This window comes from Cherax quadricarinatus, chromosome 4 (genome assembly GCF_038502225.1).
Source record: "Cherax quadricarinatus isolate ZL_2023a chromosome 4, ASM3850222v1, whole genome shotgun sequence".
In the NCBI taxonomy this organism is placed as follows: domain Eukaryota; kingdom Metazoa; phylum Arthropoda; class Malacostraca; order Decapoda; family Parastacidae; genus Cherax; species Cherax quadricarinatus.
The window spans coordinates 76,779,538-76,798,736 of NC_091295.1; the positions used below are offsets into that span (position 1 = coordinate 76,779,538).

General features: G+C 39.5%; 1 long non-coding RNA gene across 1 annotated transcript; it reads left to right on the plus strand.

The window, feature by feature from the left end:
* The first annotated feature begins 11,036 nt into the window (after positions 1-11,036).
* Positions 11,037-18,778, plus strand: LOC138854483 (uncharacterized). The gene is made up of 4 exons (XR_011393679.1): positions 11,037-11,120; positions 13,657-13,719; positions 14,081-15,425; positions 18,409-18,778. It is a non-coding gene; the product is annotated as an uncharacterized lncRNA (long non-coding RNA).
* The last annotated feature ends 421 nt before the right edge of the window (positions 18,779-19,199 follow it).

Consider the following 19,199-nt stretch of genomic DNA (forward strand, 5'->3'; position numbering starts at 1 on the left):
TTAACTCCACGCCTCTTGCCAAGACCCTCGCATTTACTTCTCTTACAACCCCATCTATAAATATATTAAACAACCACGGTGACATCACACATCCTTGTCTAAGGCCTACTTTTACTGGGAAAAAATTTCCCTCTTTCCTACATACTCTAACTTGAGCCTCACTATCCTCGTAAAAACTCTTCACTGCTTTCAGTAACCTACCTCCTACACCATACACTTGCAACATCTGCCACATTGCCCCCCTATCCACCCTGTCATACGCCTTTTCCAAATCCATAAATGCCACAAAGACCTCTTTAGCCTTATCTAAATACTGTTCACTTATATGTTTCACTGTAAACACCTGGTCCACACACCCCCTACCTTTCCTAAAGCCTCCTTGTTCATCTGCTATCCTATTCTCCGTCTTACTCTTAATTCTTTCAATTATAACTCTACCATACACTTTACCAGGTATACTCAACAGACTTATCCCCCTATAATTTTTGCACTCTCTTTTATCCCCTTTGCCTTTATACAAAGGAACTATGCATGCTCTCTGCCAATCCCTAGGTACCTTACCCTCTTCCATACATTTATTAAATAATTGCACCAACCACTCCAAAACTATATCCCCACCTGCTTTTAACATTTCTATCTTTATCCCATCAATCCCGGCTGCCTTACCCCCTTTCATTTTACCTACTGCCTCACGAACTTCCCCCACACTCACAACTGGCTCTTCCTCACTCCTACAAGATGTTATTCCTCCTTGCCCTATACACGAAATCACAGCTTCCCTATCTTCATCAACATTTAACAATTCCTCAAAATATTCCCTCCATCTTCCCAATACCTCTAACTCTCCATTTAATAACTCTCCTCTCCTATTTTTAACTGACAAATCCATTTGTTCTCTAGGCTTTCTTAACTTGTTAATCTCACTCCAAAACTTTTTCTTATTTTCAACAAAATTTGTTGATAACATCTCACCCACTCTCTCATTTGCTCTCTTTTTACATTGCTTCACCACTCTCTTAACCTCTCTCTTTTTCTCCATATACTCTTCCCTCCTTGCATCACTTCTACTTTGTAAAAACTTCTCATATGCTAACTTTTTCTCCCTTACTACTCTCTTTACATCATCATTCCACCAATCGCTCCTCTTCCCTCCTGCACCCACTTTCCTGTAACCACAAACTTCTGCTGAACACTCTAACACTACATTTTTAAACCTACCCCATACCTCTTCGACCCCATTGCCTATGCTCTCATTAGCCCATCTATCCTCCAATAGCTGTTTATATCTTACCCTAACTGCCTCCTCTTTTAGTTTATAAACCTTCACCTCTCTCTTCCCTGATGCTTCTATTCTCCTTGTATCCCATCTACCTTTTACTCTCAGTGTAGCTACAACTAGAAAGTGATCTGATATATCTGTGGCCCCTCTATAAACATGTACATCCTGAAGTCTACTCAACAGTCTTTTATCTACCAATACATAATCCAACAAACTACTGTCATTTCGCCCTACATCATATCTTGTATACTTATTTATCCTCTTTTTCTTAAAATATGTATTACCTATAACTAAACCCCTTTCTATACAAAGTTCAATCAAAGGGCTCCCATTATCATTTACACCTGGCACCCCAAACTTACCTACCACACCCTCTCTAAAAGTTTCTCCTACTTTAGCATTCAGGTCCCCTACCACAATTACTCTCTCACTTGGTTCAAAGGCTCCTATACATTCACTTAACATCTCCCAAAATCTCTCTCTCTCCTCTGCATTCCTCTCTTCTCCAGGTGCATACACGCTTATTATGACCCACTTCTCGCATCCAACCTTTACTTTAATCCACATAATTCTTGAATTTACACATTCATATTCTCTTTTCTCCTTCCATAACTGATCATTTAACATTACTGCTACCCCTTCCTTTGCTCTAACTCTCTCAGATACTCCAGATTTAATCCCATTTATTTCCCCCCACTGAAACTCTCCTACCCCCTTCAGCTTTGTTTCGCTTAGGGCCAGGACATCCAACTTCTTTTCATTCATAACATCAGCAATCATCTGTTTCTTGTCATCCGCACTACATCCACGCACATTTAAGCATCCCAGTTTTATAAAGTTTTTCTTCTTCTCTTTTTTAGTAAATGTCTACAGGAGAAGGGGTTACTAGCCCATTGCTCCCGGCATTTTAGTCGCCTCATACGACACGCATGGCTTACGGAGGAAAGATTCTTTTCCACTTCCCCATGGACAATAGAAGAAATAAAGAAGAACAAGAGCTATTTAGAAAAAGGAGAAAAACCTAGATGTATGTATATATATATGCATGTGCGTGTCTGTGAAGTGTGACCAAAGTGTAAGTAGGAGTAGCAAGATATCCCTGTTATCTAGCGTGTTTATGAGACAGAAAAAGAAACCAGCAATCCTACCATCATGCAAAACAGTTACAGGTTTTTGTTTCACAGTCATCTGGCAGGACGGTAGTACTTCCCTGGGTGGTTGCTGTCTACCAACACCCCTTCTCCTGTATAAATTACTAAATTTAAAAAGAGAAACTTTCGTTTTTTTTTTGGGCCACCCTGCCTCGGTGGGATACGGCCGGTGTGTTGAAAGAATTGTTCATTATTGTTAGTCACGGCAAAATAATCTCGTCTCTATCCACTTCAATTGCCATTATTGGTCATCTATTCCCTCCACTTAGTCTGTTGTATGGAGGGTTTACTGTATTGTAAACTAGTAGAAAAAGTAGGAAGTCAGAGATGCTACCTGGTATTACTGTTTATGTATTCATATAGGTAGTAGGTTGGTAAACAGCAACCGCCCAGGGAGGTACTACCGTCCTGCCAAGCGAGTGTAAAACAAAAGCCTGTAATTGTTTTACATGATGGTAGGATTGTTGGTGTATTTTGTCTGTCTCATAAATATGCAAGATTACAGGTACGTCTTGCTACTTCTACTTACACTCAGGTCACACTACACATACATGTACACGTTTATTTATACACACTCATCTGAGTTTTCTTAGATTTTATTTTGATATTTCTTGTTCTTATATTTTTATATCCATGGGGAAGTGGAATAAGAATCTTTCCTCCGTAAGCCATGCATGTTGTAAAAGTCAACTAAAATGCTGGGAACAATGGGCTAGTAACCCCTTTTCCTGTAATGATTACTAAAAAGAATAAGAAGAAAATTCTCAAAGTGGGAAGTCTGAATGTGCGTGGATGTTGTGCAAGTGATAAGAAAGAGATGATTGTGGATGTTATGAATGAGAAGAAGCTGAATGTCCTGGTTCTAAGTGAAACAAAGCTGAAGAGTGGTGGGAGAGTTTCAGTGGAGAGAAATAAATGGGATTAGGTCAGGGGGGTTGAAATAGTTACAGCTAAAGAAGGAGTAACAATAATGTTGAAGACTAAGCTATGGCAGGAAAAGAGGAAGTATAAAAGTTTTAATTCAAGGATTATGTGGAGTAAAAATAAAGGTTGGATGTGAAAAGTGGGTTATAGTAAGCATATATGCATCTGGAGAAGAGAGAAGTGTATAGGAGAGAGAGAGAGATTTTGGGAAATGTTGACTGAATGCGTGGAGAGTTTTGAACCAAGTGTGGAAGTACTTATGGTTGGGGATTTCAGTGCTAAAGTGGGTAAAAATGTTGTGGAGGGAGTAGTAGGCAAATTTGTGGTGCCAGGGGTAAATGAAAATGGGGAGCCTTTAATTGAATTGTGTGTAGATAAAGGTTTTGTAATAAGTAATACATATTTTATGAAAAAGAGGATAAATAAATATACAAGGTATGATATAGCACGTAATGAAAGTAGTTAGATTATGTATTGGTGGATAAAAGGTTGATGGGTAGGCTCCAGGATGTACATGTTTATAGAGGGGCAACTGATGTATCGGATCATTATTTAGTTGTAGCTACAGTTAGAGTAAGAGGTAGATGGGACGAGGAAAACGGCAACAAGTAAGAGAGAGGTGAAAGTGTATACACTAAGGTAGGAGGAAGCTCAGGTGAGATATAAGCAAGTATTGGCAGAAAAGTGGGCTGGTGCAAGTATGAGTAGTGGGGGGGTTGAAGAGGGTTGGAATAGTTTTAAAAATGCAGTCTTAGAATGTAGGGCAGTAGCTTGTGGTTATAGGAGGGTGGGTGCAGGAGGAAAGAGGAGTAATTGGTGGAATAATGAAGTAAAGGGTGTGATAAAAGACAAAAAGGTAGCTTATGAGAGGTTTTTACAAAGAAGTGTTATAAGAGCAGAGTATATGGAGAATAAAAGAAAGGTGAAGAGAGTGCAAAAGGAAAGGAAATGATAGTGGGAGAGGCACTGTCAAGAAATTTTAATGAAAATAAGAAAAAAATTTGGAGTGAGATAAACAAGTTAAGAAAGCCTTGGGAACAAATGACTTTGTCAGTTAAAAACAGAGTAGGGGAGTTGGTAGATGGGGCCATGGAGGTACTATAGGGTAGATGGCAGGAATATTATGAGGAACTTTTAAATGTCGACGAAGAAGGGGAGGTGGTAATTTCATGCATTGGCCAGCGAGGTATACTATCTTTCAGGAGTGAAGAAGAGCAGGATGTGAGTGTGGGGGTAGTACATGAGGCATTATGTAGAATGAGAGGGGGTGAAGCAGCTGGAACTCAGGGGATCTTGACAGAAATGTTAAAAGCAGGGGGGGATATAGTGTTAGTGGTTGGTATTTTTGTTTAATAAATGTATGAAAGAGGGGAAGGTACCTAGGGATTGGCAGAGAGCATGTATAGTTCCTTTATATAAAGGGAATGGGGACAAAAGAGATTGTAAAAATTATAGAGGAATTAGTTTACTGAGTATACCAGGAAAAGTGTACGGTAGGGTTATTATTGAAAGAATTAGAGGTAAGACAGAATGCAAGATTGTGGATGAGCAAGGATGTTTTAGAGTGGGTAAGGGTTTGTGTAGATCATGTTTACATTGAAGCATATATGTGAACAGTATTTAGATAAAGGTAGAGAAGTTTTCATTGCATTTATGGATTTAGAAAAGGCATATGATAGTGGATAGGGGAGCAATGTGGCAGATGTTGCAAGTAAAGAGTTTTTATGAGGATAGTGAGGCTCAGGTTAGGGTGTGTAGAAGAGAGCGGGACTACTTTCCGGTGAAAGTAGGTCTTAGACAGGGATGTGTAATGTCACCATGGTTGTTTAATATATTTATAGATGGGGTTGTAAAAGAAGTAAATGCTAAGGTGTTCGGGCGAGGTGTCGGATTAAATTATGGGGAATCAAATACAAAATGGGAATTGAGTTACTTTTTGGTGATGATACTGTGCTTATGGCAGATTCTAAAGAAAAAATTACAAAGGTTAGTGGACGAGTTTGGGAGTGTGTGTAAAGGTAGAAAGTTGAAAGTGAACGTAGAAAAGAGTAAGGTGATGAGGGTATCAAATGATTTAGATAAAGAAAATTTGGATATCAAATTGGAGAGGAGGAGTATGGAAGAAGTGAATGTTTTCAGATATTTGGGAGTTGACGTGTCAGCGGATGGATAAGTATAGTGGTACCAACACTTATGTGGGTGTGAAGCTTGGGTTGTAAATGCTGCAGCGAGGACACGGTTGGAGGCTACTAGTACGCCTAAATTCTAGCCCCCTCAAATCTAGTGAGAGAAAGCTGGTAGGCCTACATATGAAAGAATGGGTCTATGTGGTCAGTGTGTGTGGTATAAAAAAAATCCTGCAGCACACAGTGCATAATGAGAAAAAAAAAACTTTGACCGTGTTTTTGGATTAAAACAGCGACTTTGCACTGTATTTTCGTATGGTATTTATTGTTGTATTCTAGTTTTCCTGGTCTCATTTTATAGAATGGAAGACATATTACAGAAATTGAGATGATTTTGACTGGTTTTACAAAGAAAAGTACTTTGAAATTGGGCTCAAAGAAGCAGAAATGTTCAATTTTTACCAAAGTTCAAAAGTAAACAAATCATGCTAAGCGTCCAATACACGTCAACTGGTGAGTCTAATATTCTTTCACAAGTGCGCTGATATTATTTATACCATTTCTACACCAATGCAGTAGTCTGCATAACAGTAAATCTTCTATTTTTTTGTGAGAATAAAAATTCAAAGTGGAAAGCAAAAGAATGTAAGAGGGGCCTGGGGACGTGACTAATGAACAGAGGAAATGTTATTTTAGTGCCAGGAATGTCTTTCTTGTTTATTCTGGACCCTATTCGGAAATTGGCATCTTTTGAAATTTGTGTGAAATTGGCAAAATTGCTAAATTCTGACCACTGTATTGGATAGTTGAAATCAGTAAATGGATGGTTGCTTGTACTCATTCGATAGAAAAAATGTAGTTCTAGCGAAATAGTTATGATTTTTGTCGACTAGTACACTGGAATTGGCTTAAAATAGGGCTCAAAGTGGGCAAAATCGCTGATGCGTGAACATCGTCAAGACCGCTAACTTCGAGATTTCTGAAAGGGAAATAGAACTGGTAACAAAAATTCTGATGCTCTGTTATTTCCTATTGTCTAAACATTGGCTCGCAAATGGTCCTTTTCGGAAATCGTCACGTTATTTTCATCCAAACATTGGCTTAACTCGCTAATAGTCCTTCGTCCTGGACGCGTACTCACGCTCTGAGCCGCCTCGGCCTCCCTTCCCAGCCAGTGTGCCATTGTTTACCAGTGAGCGATGGTCCCCTCACGTGTTCATACGAAATATTTCATAATATTCCATTCATTTTAGTGCTTGCAAGTGCTAAATAAGCTACCATGGCTCCAAAGAAAGCTCCTAGTGCCAAGCCTTTGGTAAAGAAGGTGAGAAATACGATTGAATTTAAGAAAAACATCATTGAACAATATGAAAGTGGCGTACGTGTGGGCGAACTGGCCAGGATGTATAACAAATCCCGTACAACCATATCTTCCATCGTGGCCAAGAAAAAGGAAATCAAGGAAGCTGTTGTTGCAAAGGGGGTAAATATGCTGACAAAAATGAGATCACCAGTACTCGAAGATGTTGAGAAGTTATTATTGGTGTGGATAAACGAGAAACAATTAGCAGGAGATAGTCTTATGACGTCGATTATTTGTGAAAAGGCTAGGCAGTTGCATGACGATTTGGTAAAGAAATTGCCTGCAACTAGTGGTGATGTGAGTGAATTTAAGGCCAGCAAAGGCTGGTTTGAGAGATTTAAGAAGCGTACTGGCATACACAGTGTGATAAGGCATGGTGAGGCTGCCAGTTCGGACCAAAAAGTGGCTGAAAAATATGTGCAGGAATTCAAGGAGTACATAGAGGCTGAAGGACTGAATCCTGAACAAGTGTTCATTTGTGACGAAACAGGCCTCTTTTGGAAGAAAATGCCAAAGAGGACCTACATTACTCAGGAGGAAAAGGCACTGCCAGGACACAAGCCTATGAAAGACAGGCTGACGCTCATGTTCTGTGCTAATGCTAGTGGGGATTTCAAAGTGAAGCCGTTACTAGTGTACCATTCTGAAAATCCCAGAGTGTTCAAGAAAAACAATGTTATGAAGAGTAAATTGTGTGTGTTTTGGAGATCTAATAATAAGGCATGGGTCACGAGGGAAATTTTCGTCGAGTGGTTCAATGAAGTGTTTGGCCCTAGTGTGAAGAATTACCTCCTGGAAAAGAAATTGGATCTCAAGTGCCTCCTAGTAATGGACAATGCACCTGCTCATCCTCCAAACTTGGATGACCTAATTCTGAAGGAGTTTGGGTTCATCACAGTAAAGTTCTTGCCCCCGAATACCACTCCTCTCCTCCAGCCCATGGACCAGCAGGTCATTTCAAACTTTAAAAAACTCTACACCAAAGCAATGTTTGAAAGGTGCTTTAATGTGACCTCAGACACTCACTTGACCCTAAGAGATTTTTGGAAAGAACACTTCAGTATTCTCCATTGCATAAGCCTTATAGGTAAGGCTTGGGAGGGAGTGACTACCAGGACTTTGAACTCTGCTTGGAGAAAATTGTGGCCAGATTGTGTCCACAAGAGGGATTTTGAAGGGTTTGAGGCAGTCCCTGATGAGCCTATGTCAGTTTTAAACTCTATTGTGGCACTGGGGAGTTCCATGGGGTTGGATGTGAGTTAGTAGGATGTGGAAGAGTTGGTGGAGGACCACAATGAAGAGCTAACCACTGAGGAGCTGCAAGAGCTTCAGCAGGAAGAGCAACAGATCGCAGCTCAGAATCTTGCTGCAGAGGAGGAGGAAGAGAGATGGAAGAAGGTGCCTTCTTCAGAAATTAAGGAGATTTTTGAAATGTGGGGTAGGATGGAAAGATTTATGGAGAAACATCACCCTGAGAAGGATGTTGCAAGCCATATTGACAACTTGTACAGTGACAGAGTCTTGGCCCATTTTAGGGACGTTTTAAAGAGACGCCAGAAACAGAGTTTTCTGGACAGTTTTTTTTTTTGCGAGACAGGACTCCAGTGACTCTCAAGCTGGTCCTAGTGGCATTAAGAAACAGAGAAGAGAAGTAACCCCAGAAAAGGACTTGGTACCTAAGGTGTTGATGGAAGGGGATTCCCCTTCCAAACAGTAACTAATCCAATCTCTCTCCTCCTCCAGTCTTCCATACACTAAGAAGAATCGCCAATAAAGGTAAGTGTTATGCTGTTAATGTTTCATTCATCATGTCCCATTGTATTGTTTATGTACTACATCTATATTTCATGTAAAATTTTTTTTTATTTTAATACTTCTGGGTGTCAGGAACAGATTAATTGTATTTACATTATTTCTTATGGAGAAAATTTCATCCATTTGATAATAGTCCCACTTCCAGGAACGGATTAAGGACGATAATTGAGGGACCACCATGTAAAAAATAAATGGGTTTTTAAATTTAACCCTTTGACTGTCGCAACCCCCAATCCTGAGGTGTCTCCTGGTGTCGCAAAATTTCGCAAAATCCTGAAAAAAAAAAAAAAAATTATTTTTTCTTATGAAATGATAGAGAATCTTTTCCCGATTGTAATGACACCAAAAAAACGAAATTTGATGGAAAACTGACGGAATTATGCTCTCGCGAAGTTAGCGACCTCGGCGATATTTACAAATCGGCGATTTCGCCCACTTTGAGCCCTATTTTCGGCTAATTCCATTGTTCCAGTCGACCAAACTCATAGCTATTTCTTTAGAACTCCATTTTTTCTATCGATTGAGTACAAGAAACTGCCCATTTACCGATTTCAACTACCCAATAATGTGGTCAGAAATTTGCAATTTGGCCAATTTCACGAAAATTAAAAAATATGACAATTTCAAAATAAGGTCCAGAATGAACAATGCAGACATTCCTGGCTCTAAAATAACATTTTCTTTGTTCATCAGTCATGTCTCCAGGCCCCTCTGATATTACTCTTGCTTTCTATTTTGAATTTTTATTCAAACAAAAAATAGAAGATTTACTGTTATGCAGACTACTGCAATACTGTAATAATTGTATAAATAACATCAACCCATTCATGACTGCATATTAGAATGGCTAGTTGGACATTTATTGGACAATGACATCATTTGTTTACTTTTGAACATCGGCAAAAATCAAACATTTCCCCTACTTTGAGCTCCATTTCCAGGTTCTTTTTATAGTAAAATCAATCAAAATCACCTCTATTTCTATAATATGTTTTCCATTCTATCAAATGAGACCAAGAAAACGAGAATACAACCATAAATACTATACGAAAATAGACCACAAACTGTCGGAGTTTTTTTTTTTTTTCTCATTATGCACTGCGTGCTCCAGGATTTTTTTTATATGGTGCACACTGACCACACAGACCCATTCTCTCACATGTGGGCCTACCAGCTTTCTCCTGCTTGATTTGAAGCCGCTAGAATTTATGAGTATATATACGTCAAACACTGTACCTCGTAAGACGCATATATACGGCCGCGACAGTCAAAGGGTTAATCTAATATTCTTTCACTAGTGCACTGATATTATTTATACCATTTTTACAATAATGCAGTAGTCTGCATAACAGTAAATTTTGTATTTTTTTGTATGAATAAAAAATCTAAATAGAAAGCAATAGTAATATAAGAGGGGCCTAGAGACATGACTAATGAACAGAGGATATGTTATTTTAGTGCCAAGAATGTCTACATTGTTTATTCTGGACCCTGTTTTGAAATTGGCATCTTTAATTTGTGTGAAATTGAATAAATTTCCAATTTCTGACCACTTTATTGGGTAGTTCAATTCAGTAAATGGGCGGTTTCCTTTATAGCTATGAGTTTGGTCATCTGGAACAACGGAATTGGCCAAAAACAGGGCTCGAAGTCGGCGTAATTCCGTGAGTTTTCGACCAAATTTCGTACTTTTGGTGTCATTACCATCGGGAAAAGATTCTCTATCATTTCATACGAAGAAATTTTTTTTTTTTTCCAAAACTTTTGCGACAAAGAATGACAGTTTCAGAAAGGGGCTTGCGACAGTCAAAGGGTTAAAGGAGGGGTTTGGGATACTGGCAGTTTGGAGGGATATGTTATGTATCTGTATACCTGTATGCTTCTAAACTGTTGTATTCTGAGCACCTCTGCAAAAACAGTGATTATGTATGAGTTAGGTGAAAGTGTTGAATGATTATGAAAGTATTTTCTTTTTGGGTCACCCTGCCTCGGTGGGAGACGGCGAACTTATTAAAAAAAAAAAAAAAGTATTCATGTATTTTCCATGGGGAAGTGGAATAGAAGTCTTGCTTTGTAAGACATGCGTGTTATAAGAGGAGATTAAAATGCCAGGAGCAAGCGGCTAGTTATCCCTTCTCCTGTTTATATTACTAAATTTAAAAGAAGCTCTCATTTTTCCTTTTGGGGCCACCCTGCCTCGGTTTGTTTAAAGACAATATTCATGTATGCATTGTGCTAAATCCATAAGGGCTATTCAGACATAATGGGGTTCACTTGTATACAAAGATGACAAAATGTTAGGGAAGGGTGGGGAGGTTGACTGAGGTTCTATTCTATACTGTACAGTGCTTAAAATTATTTTTTTAAACAAATTTAATTGTTCTCTTCATTGTCAACAGGGTGGAAATTACACGAGTTGTAAGGTCAAGACGCAACAAAGTGAAAGAAGATTCTCCTGAAGTGTAAGTAGCAGATTTTCTTTAAATAACATTGCTAAAAAACTAATGTTAATAAAAACTGATAACCCAGGCCAAAAGAGGTTTCAGTTCATGATTAAAAATGTGAATTTAATTATTTTTTTTATCAAAACATAGCCATCACAGAAAGGTATCTGGGTAAACCAGGTATCTTTCTACTGTGAGATGGCCAACTAATGCTGGACACTGGTGCAGGAGAGCAATAATGCTGGACACTGGTGCAGGAGAGCAATAATGCTGGACACTGGTGCAGGAGAGCAATAATGCTGGACACTGGTGCAGGAGAGCAATAATGCTGGACACTGGTGCAGGAGAGCAATAATGCTGGACACTGGTGCAGGAGAGCAATAATGCTGGACACTGGTGCAGGAGAGCAATAATGCTGGACACTGGTGCAGGAGAGCAATAATGCTGGACACTGGTGCAGGAGAGCAATAATGCTGGACACTGGTGCAGGAGAGCAATAATGCTGGACACTGGTGCAGGAGAGCAATAATGCTGGACACTGGTGCAGGAGAGCAATAATGCTGGACACTGGTGCAGGAGAGCAATAATGCTGGACACTGGTGCAGGAGAGCAATAATGCTGGACACTGGTGCAGGAGAGCAATAATGCTGGACACTGGTGCAGGAGAGCAATAATGCTGGACACTGGTGCAGGAGAGCAATAATGCTGGACACTGGTGCAGGAGAGCAATAATGCTGGACACTGGTGCAGGAGAGCAATAATGCTGGACACTGGTGCAGGAGAGCAATAATGCTGGACACTGGTGCAGGAGAGCAATAATGCTGGACACTGGTGCAGGAGAGCAATAATGCTGGACACTGGTGCAGGAGAGCAATAATGCTGGACACTGGTGCAGGAGAGCAATAATGCTGGACACTGGTGCAGGAGAGCAATAATGCTGGACACTGGTGCAGGAGAGCAATAATGCTGGACACTGGTGCAGGAGAGCAATAATGCTGGACACTGGTGCAGGAGAGCAATAATGCTGGACACTGGTGCAGGAGAGCAATAATGCTGGACACTGGTGCAGGAGAGCAATAATGCTGGACACTGGTGCAGGAGAGCAATAATGCTGGACACTGGTGCAGGAGAGCAATAATGCTGGACACTGGTGCAGGAGAGCAATAATGCTGGACACTGGTGCAGGAGAGCAATAATGCTGGACACTGGTGCAGGAGAGCAATAATGCTGGACACTGGTGCAGGAGAGCAATAATGCTGGACACTGGTGCAGGAGAGCAATAATGAACACAAGTGAAAAGACCTCAAAACTAATGTAAATGTTAGAATGACTAGAAATTTATTTTTTATGTATATATATTGTTAAAGGTAGTAGGTTGGTAGACAGCATCCGCCCAGGGAGGTACTACCGCCCTGCCAAGTGAGTGTAAAGTGAAAGCCTGTAATTGTTTTACATGATGGTAGGATTGTTGGTGTCTTTTGTCTGTCTCATAAACATGCAAGGTTTCAGGTACATCTTGTTACTTCTACTTACACTTAGGTCACACTACACATACATGTACAAGCATATATATACACACCCCTCTGGGTTTTCTTCTATTTTCTTTCTAGTTCTTGTTCTTTTTTATTTCCTCTTATCTCCAGGGGGAAGTGGAACAGAATTCTTCCTCCGTAAGCCATGCGTGTTGTAAGAGGCGGCTAAAATACTGAGAGCAAGGGGCTAGTAACCCCTTCTCCTGTATAAATTACTAAATTTAAAAAGAGAAACTTTCGTTTTTCTTTTTGGGCCACCCCGCCTCGGTGGGATACGGCCGATGTGTTGAAAGAAAGATATATATTGTAGGTAGGTTGATAGACAGCAACCGCCCAGGGAGGTACTGCCAAGCAACTGTAAAATGGAAGTCTGTATTTGTTTTACATGATGGTAGAATTGCTGGTATCTTTTTTCTGACTCAAATATGCAAGATTTCAGGTGCGTCTTGCTACTTATTCAGGTCACACTACACATGCTTGTACACATTTTTGTATACACACTCATCAGAGTTTTCTTTGATTTTATCTTAATAGTTCTTCTTCTTATTACTTTTCCTTTCACACCCATGGAGAAGTGGAATAAGAATCTTTCCTCTGTAAGCCATGCGTGTTGTAAAAATCAACTAAAATGCCAGGAGCAAGGGGCAAGTAACCATTTCTCCTGTATATATTACTAAATGTAAAAGGAGAAACTCCTTTTTTCTTTTGGACCACCCAGCCTCAGTGGGATACGGCCGGTGCGTTGAGTCCTGGAAATGGGAAGTACAATGCCTGCACTTTAAAGGAGAGGTTTGGGATATTGGCAGTTTGGAGGTTGACTTTTAAACTATCGTATCTGAGGGCCTCTGCAAAGACAGTTATTATGTACAAGTGAAGTGAAAGTGTTGAATAATGACGAAAGTATTTTCTTTTTGGGGAATTTTTCTTTTTTGCATCACCCTGCCTCGGTGGGAGACGACTGATGTGTTGAAAAAAATAAATGTATATACTATAAAGTTTAAATTAATCTACAATGCCAACAGGGTAGAAACTACACCAGTCTTGCGGTCAAGGCGCAACAATGCAAAAGAGGATTCTCCGAAAGTGTAAGTGGCAATCCTTCTTTCACCAATGGTACCACAAAAACGGTATTGTATTTTGAACGTTTAGACTATAGCGTGGATTATTTATGTACTGATGGATAGGTAGTCTTACCGAGCCCAGTGTTTTGTTAAATTTGTTAGTACTAGATTAATTTTGGCAAAAGCAGTTCGCTTTATTTTAGTGTATTCTAAACTTTGATCTAATCAGACTAGGAACCACAATTTGTCAGTTGCCCTCCCAATACATTTTGACTCTTGCTTTTTTCCAACTCTATCTTAGCAGTTGTGTAACTATGGAAATTTTATTAGATTTTGCATAGGGTGTTGCATCGTGCTAATCATTGCTATTTTAAACTTTTTTCAGGGTCACAAGACGAAAACGAGCTCGCAAGTAAGCTCTCCACATGAGAGTACAGTGCTTGCTTGAAGTACCTGCAATTTGTCTTATTTGTAATCTTTTATAAAACTATATATATATATAAATTTTTAAGTGTGAATCTACTAATTTTACTGAAAGTAAGCTTTGAATGGGAAAGTTTATTTTTTAGTTTACAAGAATACCATTTTGTACAAGATAATTTTTTGATTGCCATGCAAGATCACCTGGTTTAGTTTATCTTAAGATTAAAATGTTAAAATAATACTAGAATGCATGTAGACATATATCAAACATTAAAAATGTTGTTTTAGAAAGTGTTTCATTATCATGAAAAAGTAAGTTGAAGGTTCTTGTAGTATTTGAAGAATAATCACTCTTGAAAGCCCTTAGTTGGTGTGCATTTTGCATACTAATTGCTACTGTTTAGTGAGCTGCAAGTTTTAAATTATGCTGCACTTTCATTTCTAAGTACCCCATGGTAAAGTAAAAATTCGTGATCAGACAAGCATCAAGGAAGAGTGTTGTCGACGACTTTGGTGTAAGCTGGATTGAGGGCTCTCCAACACGAGCTCAACTAGGATGAACCCTCAATCTAGTTTACACTAGAAGTTTACAACACACTTCCTTTCCTTGATATTCTCTGCAAAGCTGACCACGAACTTCGTTTTAAAGTCTATCAAAAACTTGCTAACACTATCATTTCCATTTCTACTCTCATCACGACACTAAAATTAAATGTGGTGTAATCAGTGTCTTTTCTTTCATGCCCTCTGAATATGTAACTTAGAGTTCCTTGAGGAACAGTGCTCTCATCAAACAAGTATTTTCTAAATTTCACTCTCTTCATCACTTCATTAGAGACTACAGATGCTGGACATATAATATCAACTCACACAGACAAGATACTGCCAAGAGGAGATGCATAGTCCTCCCCACCAACTCTGTTGCCAAACACATCACCAATAACTCCAAGGCTGAGGGACTGATTACCTCATCTTTTGTATATAGTTCTACTGTCTTCTAATTATGTCCTAGAATCTGTATTGATTAAGCCACTGGATGGCGAAACATTGACAATAAGGATATCCAGATGTTGCACATGTGTCTTAACTTTCAAGTTGTATTTTACTCCCTTATCCTTAATTAAGTGTATATGAAGTTTGTTTTATGATATGAATGGCATCACATGGTGTTACCTATTGCAGATGTCAACATTATGGTAGTGAAGAAAGAATTAGAAGAAGGGGCAGTGGTGGCTGCCTTCCACCACTTGTCTGTCTCATTCAACGCTCCTTCATCACCACATGGCTATGCGGCTCCATAAGCCTAAGTTAATGCCTTTTTTTGCTGTCTTAAATTTTCAGCATCACACCAAATAAAAGCAGATAATGAGCAGGCTTAGTTAATCAGGAATGAATTTCCATAGGACATATATGGTGCTGTAATACCAAGAGAGAGAGAGAGAATACCTCTTCAGATGTTTTCTTTAAAATGTTATAAATTTTAATTGTAACCTGAAATACGTTAAGATTTATTTTATATGTGTATTTAGATTTCACCCTTTTGAGAAAACAAGTTTTCCAAGATAAAACGTCATTACAGAGTGCACACAGATTGGTCAGTTTTTCTTCTTGTAGTGACCTATATCTTCCATTGTTGTTTGTCCTCTTGTGGGTTTATTGAGTTAGTAATTGTTTTATTTGTACGCCAGATGCACATTTTAAATTTTGTTGAACAATGTAGTATATCATTTTCAATCTGACTGAATTGACGCCCTAAGTGAACAACGTAATAATTGATGCCCTAAGTGAACAACGTAATAATTTATGCCCTAAGTGAACAACGTAATAATTTATGCCCTAAGTGAACAACGTAATAATTGATGCCCTAAGTGAACAACGTAATAATTGATGCCCTAAGTGAACAACGTAATAATTGATCCCCTAAGTGAACAACGTAATAATTGATGCCCTAAGTGAACAACGTAATTGATGCCCTGAGTGAACAACGTAATAATTGATGCCCTAAGTGAACAACGTAATAATTGATGCCCTAGGTGAACAATGTAATAATTGATGCCCTAAGTGAACAACGTAATAATTGATGCCCTAAGTGAACAACGTAATAATTGATGCCCTAAGTGAACAACGTAATAATTGATGCCCTAAGTGAACAACGTAATAATTGATGCCCTAAGTGAACAACGTAATTGATGCCCTAAGTGAACAACGTAATAATTGATGCCTTAAGTGAACAACGTAATTGATGCCCTGAGTGAACAACGTAATAATTGATGCCCTAGGTGAACAATGTAATAATTGATGCCCTAGGTGAACAACGTAATAAGATAAAAAGTTTACACCACAACATTTGACTTAGTCACAATAATAAAGGAGATGAGTATTGTGGTGAGGTTATGTCTCCCGACTCCCTAACAGATGAGAAAGTTACACTTGCTGCCACTAACATGGATGAAACCATGAGTCTTCTGCAAAAACTTCATTCAGATCAGTCTTATAACTTGAATGCATTAATTAAAGCTCTAACAAATTTTTAGGAGTAGATGGAAAGATTGAGCTCTGTATTTATCGAACCTTTTAAATGTGTCAAATGGAGTAGCACTCAGATGATGACTGTGTTCAAAATACTAGTACGTACATGTAAATATTATGCAGAAAATTCGGAGTGTGGAAATTAGGAAAAGGTGTGGAGTTAATAAAAGTATTAGTCAGAGGGCAGAAGAGGGGTTATTGAGGTGGTTTGGTCATTTAGAGAGAATGGATCAAAGTAGAATGACATGGAAAGCATATAAATCTATAGGGGAAGGAAGGCGAGGTAGGGGTCGTCCTCGAAAGGGTTGGAGAGAGGGGGTAAAGGAGGTTTTGTGGGCAAGGGGCTTGGACTTCCAGCAAGCGTGCATGAGCGTGTTAGATAGGAGTGAATGGAGACGAATGGTACTTGGGACCTGACGATCTGTTGGAGTGTGAACAGGGTAATATTTAGTGAAGGGATTCAGGGACAGTTTTGGTCACCGTATTACAGAATGGATATAAATTCTCTGGAAAATGTACAAAGGAGGATGACAAAGTTGATCCCATGTATCAGAAACCTTCCCTATGAGGATAGACTAAGGGCCCTGAATCTGCACTCTCTAGAAAGACGTAGAATTAGGGGGGATATGATTGAGGTGTATAAATGGAAGACAGGAATAAATAAAGGGGATGTAAATAGTGTGCTGAAAATATCTAGCCTAGACAGGACTCGCAGCAATGGTTTTAAGTTGGAAAAATTCAGATTCAGGAAGGATATAGGAAAGTACTGGTTTGGTAATAGAGTTGTGGATGAGTGGAACAAACTCCCGAGTACAGTTATAGAGGCCAGAACGTTGTGTAGCTTTAAAAATAGGTTGGATAAATACATGAGTGGATGTGGGTGGGTGTGAGTTGGACCTGATAGCTTGTGCTACCAGGTCGGTTGCCGTGTTCCTCCCTTAAGTCAATGTGACCTGACCTGACTAGGTTGGGTGCATTGGCTTAAGCCGGTAGGAGACTTGGACCTGCCTCGCATGGGCCAGTAGGCCTTCTGCAGTGTTCCTTCGTTCTTATGTTCTTATATAGTCGGACTTGAGTCCTGGAAATGGGAAGTACAATGCCTGCACTTTAAAGGAGGGGTTTGAGATATTGGCAGTTTGGAGGGATATGTTGTGTATCTTTATACGTATATGCTTCTAAACTGTTGTATTCTGAGCACCTCTGCAAAAACAGTGATTATGTGTGAGTGTGGTGAAAGTGTTGAATGATGAAAGCATTTTCTTTCTTTTTTGGGTCACCCTGCCTCGGTGGGAGATGGCCAACTTGCTGGAAAAAAAAAAAAAAAACATGTATGCACAATTTTTTGCGCCTTCAGATACTCCATCTACCAATATTTTTGACCTCAGCTTAACCGAGTTCAAGAATGTTGCTTTTGAAAAATTTTGATACCAGATGAGTTCATGCAGTGCATCAGGGGATAACTCTGCTTAACTAGCATAAATAAACATTGAAACCAGGAGCTAGTTTTCCACCACCAGTTTCCCTACCAGCAAACAGGGTGTGGAAATGCCAGAACATTGCCTTATTCTTTCTAAATTTAATAAAATTTCATGATACTAGCAGTAGAATTCAGCTTTGTGTATGTGTTAGTGTGTGTGCATGTGTATTCACATACACATTCACTGTTTATGCAATATTTATTATACTATAGTTAATCACTTCTTTCTTTGAAATAAGTTAAATAATGGAACTGTATGCTACTTCTCATAAATTTCATTACAGAGTGGATGGTTTACCTTGAGATAGTTCCGGGGATCAACGCCCCCGCGGCCCAGTCTGCGACCAGGCCGCCTGGTGGATCAGAGCCTGATCAACCAGGCTGTTACTGCTGGCTGCACGCAATCCAACATGCGAGCCACAGCACGGCTGGTCAGGTACCGACTTTAGGTGCTTGTCCAGTGCCTGCTTGAAGACGGCCAGGGGTCTATTAGTAATCCCCCTTATATAAATAACAAAAAAAGGCACAATACCGTGACTGGAACAATACACAAATAACCCGCACATAAAAAGAGAAGCTTACGACGACGTTTCTGTCCGACTTGGACCATTTACAAAGTGTCACTAACCAGAAGTGGAGCAGGACGGCTATATATAGGCAGGAAGAGGTGGTGGTAGTAGTAGTAGTACAAGAATGGTATATAATACCGGCAAGATGAAATTAAGACACATGCGCAACACCTTGGCATCTCTATCGTAGAGAATGCTCCAAACTTCAGAACACCCGTGACTTAACATGACTCCTCATTTTTTTCTTTTTCTTCGTCTCCCTCTTCCCCCTGTCCTCTTTCCTTTTTCTCCTCTGGGTTGTCTTTCTTCTGTCTCGTGTTTCTGTTCCTTCATTTATTTCACCACTTCCCCTTTCACGCACCTCTGTGCGCTTGCTCTCCCTCTGTGGGCACCTAGCTCCCTTGCAGTGCTCCCCTTCCTTTGTATTTGACTGGCTCATCTTCCTTATTCCCCACTTCTACCACTACTACTACCTCTTCTACTACTACTACTACTACTGATGAAAT